Raw genomic sequence first — 6,000 nt, 5'->3', positions numbered from 1 at the left:
TTTTACAATTCTTAAATCCTGAGCAAAAGTCAAATTAAATTAAAATAAATAATCACGAATAAAGAAAGTACTATATTTTAATTAAATAATAGAATTCCAATAGAATAATGAAAATGGTGTTTTGCAATAGGTATAAAATATGGTAAATATTATTTGAGACAGCTTCAAATTATACAGCTTGAACACATCAAAATTCTAACCCTAGCTCAAAAAAACACTAACCCTAACATCTTATGTACTTAAATGCAAAATACAATTATTTTTTAATAGATCACAAAAGCTATGAAATAAATCCCACTTAGTGAACCGCAAAAATGATATCTAGACAATATAGGATGCATATTTGAGGTGCTTTATGATAATAAATTGCATATTGGCATCTAGATAAAGTTTTAATTCATTTGAGTTACTTTTTCATATTTTTTATTGCCCAGATAACATTTTTCCAATTTAAGTACTTACAATTACGCAACTACTAAAAATTGTAGTAATAAATTAAATATTTACATCATTGAACTGCCAAAAAGAAAAAATAAAAAGAGCGAAAAGTTTTATTTAGAAATAAAATCGAATTGAAACAATTTATCTTACTTGATTAAAGAACACAATCAATTTTAAATGTAAGTAGTCATTAGGCAAATAGGCACGCACGGCTTTCAAAAATTAAAACTAAGAATGTCACTTTCATAATAATAAGAGTGAACTACAAAAATGGTCCCTGGATTATGGGTTTATCTCGCCCATAGTTCCTGGACTTTAAAAATATCGTCAGTAGTCTCTGGACTAAGGGTTTATCTCGAAATTGGTCCTTTTAGCTTTTTTTGGTACGAAAATACCCTTTGATATTATTTTGGGGGGTTTGGGCAATTTAGTCTTTTTACACTTGTAACATTTTAAATCTGATACTCCCTCCGTCCCAAGATAAGTGACCCACTTCTTTTGGGCACGAGATTTAAGGAATGGTATTTAAATAAGTTAAAGTGGAGAAAGTAAAGTATGAGAGAGGGAAAAGTAGAAGAGAGAAGAGAGAATAAAGTAGGTGGAGAATAAAGTAAGAGAGATGACTTTTTGCTAAAAATGGAAATAGGTCACTTATAGTGGGACACCCCAAAAAGGAATACAAGTCACTTATCTTGGGACGAAGGGAGTATTATTTTAGGTATATACTAACTTTGATATTATTTCAAATTTATCATCCTTTTTCCCTTTTGTCATCCTTCACTTTGTTTCTTTATTTCAATATTAGATTTAATTTTATAAAATTTGAAATGTTAATTTTTAAATATCAATAAATTTTATTAATTATAAAAATTATTAAATAGCAAAAATTAACAGTTATAATCAATATTTGATAGTGTATAGTACTATGTAATCAACAAGGTATGACAACGCCTTAGTTTTAATCAATATTTAATACTAGCTTTATTCATAAATAGATTATATAACAAAATTTATTTTGAAATAAATATGCATTTAATGTAAGACTAATATAATTTTCGTTTATTAATTTGAAAACAATCAAAATTTACTAGAAAATTTCAACAAAAATACTCCTATATAAAATTTTTAGTAGGATCAAATTTTTAGTCAACTTCATAATATTTAAGCACAAGCAATTATAACAACCGAACGGAGGCTAAATAGAACAATAATTATTTTTCCATTTTGATTAATATTATTTTTCTGTACTTCTTTAATTCAATTGAATATTATATTAAATAAAAAAATTAATAGTTTTAATCAATATTTATAGTGTCCATGAATTAATAGTTTTCATTAAAAAAATTTATTGATATTTAAAAATCTAAATATTAAATTTAATTTTATAAAATTAAATCTAATATTGAAATTAAAAAAACAAATTCAGTGAAGGATAACAAAATGGAAGAAGAATGATAATTTTGAAATAATATCAAAGTTAGTACATAACTGAGATAAAATATCAGATTTAAAACGTTAAAAGTGTAAAAAGACCAAATTGCCCAAACCCCCCAAAATAATATCAAAGGGTATTTTTCATATCAGAAAAAGCCAAAAGGACCAATTTCGAGATAAACACTTAGTCCAGGGACTACTGACGATATATTTAAAGTCCAGGGACTATGGGCGAGATAAACCCATAGTCCAGGGACCATTTTTGTAGTTCACTCTTATAATAAACACTTTTGTTCAAGAAAAATAATCTCATTTATAGATGACACAAATTTTAATAATAAATTAGTAAAATAAGAGAAAGAAAAAGTAGCTATACAAAAAGTAATATACACACGAACAGGGATGAAATTACAGGGTAAAATTCAATTGTTAATTGTATGTCATATCATGTCGATGAATCAGAGTATCCACAATAAGGAGGTGAACAAGCCACTTTTTTTGTCCATAACCAAAAAAAAAAAAAGTCTACAACAATAGTGGACACTCCCAAGCCACTTTTCTTTTTTTTTTTAATCAATTGTTTGTATATTTTAATTCAATTAGAATTAAAATTATCGGACTAAAAATAACTAGAAAAAAACACAGAATTTTTAATTAAAAAAAAATTAAAACCAGGTGACCAAACTTGTTTATTAACTTTTTAAATAGTAGTAGTACTAAATGGGTTAAACCAAACATTTTAATTGGAGTAATTTGACCAAATTAATCAATACCCATTTAAAAAGCCCAATGCAATTCATATAAGCCCAATGTAATTTACTAAATTAATCATTTTAATTGGAATATCTTCTTCCTCGCAGCTTCTGATCTGATTTGCATATTTTCTTCTTCTTGCTTATTTGCCGATGCTTGCTCATTTTTCTTCTCTCTTCTCAAAATACCACAAAAATTAAGTATTTCAAATCCGAAAATGCCAAAAAAAAAAAAAAAAAAAAATGCTTCCGGCAGGCCGCGGCTCATACCCCCTGCCCCGTCCACGCCAACTACTCGGAGGGCTGTCCGCCCCAGCGCATCCGTCCTCCGCAATAGAGAGCTGCGGCGCCACCGGGCCTCTCCTATTGTGGACACTCTTAGAGCATTCATAATAATAGTAGTTTATCCATCCTATCTCCATTTTCTTCATGTCACGTCAGCACTTTATCATTCAGCCCAAATTTTTGCAATACTATTCCTTATATCAGCCATCTCTATTTCCCACATCACCATTATTTTATTTATTTTGCATAATTTTTGTCTATTACGTTGTCAAATAAAATAAATTGAAATACCAAAATAATATAATATGAAAATCTTCGTTGTATTACAATGTTGGAAAAAATTACAACTAGAAACAAACTTTAAAAAAAATACATATATTCATCAATGGTTACGTGCCCAAATCTCTTCAATCATATCACGACAATGATGGGCTTCTTCCTCGCGGGTAGTACCAAATGCATGAAGCATCTTAGCGTTGCTGTGTGGTACACCCTAACGTATGGGCTCGCGGGCCACACCGGCCCACTTGTCGATTCCCAACACTCTTCATATGATGAGGGATCAACATACTCCACACTCTCATCTACACAAAAAGCATAGAAAATCATATCAGTTTCTACATATCTTCATGGTGGTTAAACATTGCTTCTTCTCACTCTATCTCTTGCAAGTTGGTAACTTTGGAGATTATTTTCAGGTTGTGTGCTATCTCCACCTACATCCGAGGCAGATTTTTCTTGCTGATCAGAGTTCTCAGTATCACTGCTACCTCCTCTACTTTGTTACAGATTCTGAAACTTCACCTTAAACTGATCACTGACTAAGCTTTCTTTTCTCTTCTCCTGATCCAAATAAGGCATCTGATCCTCCACAAAAACATCTCTACATATTATAACTTTTTTATTTGCATACTCAATACACCAGAGCATGTCTTTAACTCCTCTATGATATCTAGCATAATACACGTGAGAGCTCGAGTATAAAGTTTTACCTTCTTGATGTGGGCATAGGCAGCGCATCCAAAAGTTATGAAGTTAGAATAATCACCATGAACTCCATACCACCTATAATCAAGTGTATCTGATTTAATACTGGAAGTAGAGCATTTGTTTATCAGATATGCATCAGTATAGACAACTTCTGCCCAAAACTTCTTGCCCAAACTAGAAGCAAACAACAAGCACCTCACTCTTCTCGGAATTCTCCTATTCATTCTTTCTGCAACCCCTTTAAGCTTCTGCCTTTCCCAAGCTCAACTTCCTTACACCATTGTTTAAACTTTAAAAAAACCTCTTATTTTTTTGCTTTAAGATATACACCCATGGAATAGTCATCTACAATCATCATGTAGCGTTGATCTCTTGAGATGTAGAAGGACATAGACTCAGAATAGTTTGTCCCAACTGGCTAGGAGGGTACGTAGACCTAGTTGTGTCATTGGGTCAGTGGCTATAATCCCTATCGAAACCTCAACCAACGCTACTGGCTAGTATAATGGAGTAAAGAATTGATTCCACAGAGATGGAAGTAGGCGTAATACACTTGCGATGACATTCTGGAAGGTTGGTTTGCTACCAGCTTTTTGAGGTTGAATTATACTAGATGGAAAGTGAAATCGGACCTATGCTTCTCCTGACCAGTAGCTCACTACTACATCATACTGTAGGCTGCGTACGTGAATGAAAGGACTAGACTACTAGTGTGCATGTGAAAACGGTAAACTTACTAAAAATGGGTCAACAAAAGTAAAAAAGGAATAATAGACTATGCTGACTAACTAACTATCTGAACATGCAGAAAAAGCTGAAAAAGCAAAGGACAAAAGGTAAAAGCAACAAAGTGGTCCCAAACTTGGATTGTGACATTCTCTTCCTCCCCAAGAAATGAAAAAAAATCAGAAACTCTGGTTTCCATTGATGAATGCTTGAAGTCAAACTCAACAAACTTAGATCTAACTCAAATTTAAACTACAGAGCTAAATAATGCAAAAATCGGCAAACACACAAACAGATCAACATGCAAGGTGGCGGGAAACTCAGATCTCATGCATTAGCGAAAACTACACCTATTAACCCTTGCAAAAACTTGAGAAATCACTAGATCTATCTAACTAGACAGATTTAAACATGCAAACAACGAAATCAACTCTAACTCTCTAGATCTATCTCACTAGGCGGCAAGAAATCCATCAGCAAATGAAACACAAGGCAAAACAAACGAAAACTTCATTTCAACGTGAATCAAATAAGAAAATGTTCAAAACGAGGTAGTAACTACCATTAACTTCAAATACCAAAAGGATAACAAAGTACTTAAACTAGAAAATGGTCGAAAAAATAAGCAAGTAAAGATTGTTTGGCTCCTCGAAGCGATGGAACTGCTGAAACTTTTGAATCTACGGTGATAAACTGGCTGGAACGCACTGCTAATTCCTTCTTCCGGCAGATGGCCAGAAACTTCAAGTGAGATCCAAACTGAGTAGAATGAGCTCTGAGAGTGAAGTGGAGCCAATATCCAAAAAAGGGTCCTTCAAAGTCAAGGTTGATCTTATATTTATAGGGCGGTCTGCCCCAACCCCCAAGGCTGTCCCTTCTCTTGCATTTACGATTCTGCCCCTTCCAGATAGAGAATTATAGATTTGAAAATTGGATGAAAGATCAATATTATTTTCAATAATGGTACAAAATAAGTATTCTACTCCCTCTGTTCCATAGTAATAGAGTCATTTTGCCATTTTGGTACGTTCCATAGTAATAGAGTCATTTCCCTTTTTAGTAAAAGTCAACCCATTTTTCCACCTCTACTTTACTCTCTCTTACTTTTTTCTCTCTTCATCTCTCTACCTTTTTCATTTTCCACTTTATTCTCCCTTTACTTAACTCATCTAACACAATTTTTCTTAATCTCCGTGCCGAAAAGAAACGCCTCCGTTACTATGGAACGGAGGGAGTATTAAATACTATATTAACTCATGAGTTAATTAATTTATTTAGTAAATATTCAATTGGCAGACCAATCCAATTATCTACTCTAATAAAAGTGATATTCATTATGAGAGGCAATGATTTCTTTTATGAGCAGTGATTT

The sequence above is a fragment of the Salvia hispanica genome, chromosome 2 (assembly GCF_029641045.1).
Source record: "Salvia hispanica isolate PSC_SH4W2 chromosome 2, Shi_PSC_v1, whole genome shotgun sequence".
NCBI lineage: Eukaryota > Viridiplantae > Streptophyta > Magnoliopsida > Lamiales > Lamiaceae > Salvia > Salvia hispanica.
This window is presented reverse-complemented; position numbering follows the sequence as displayed.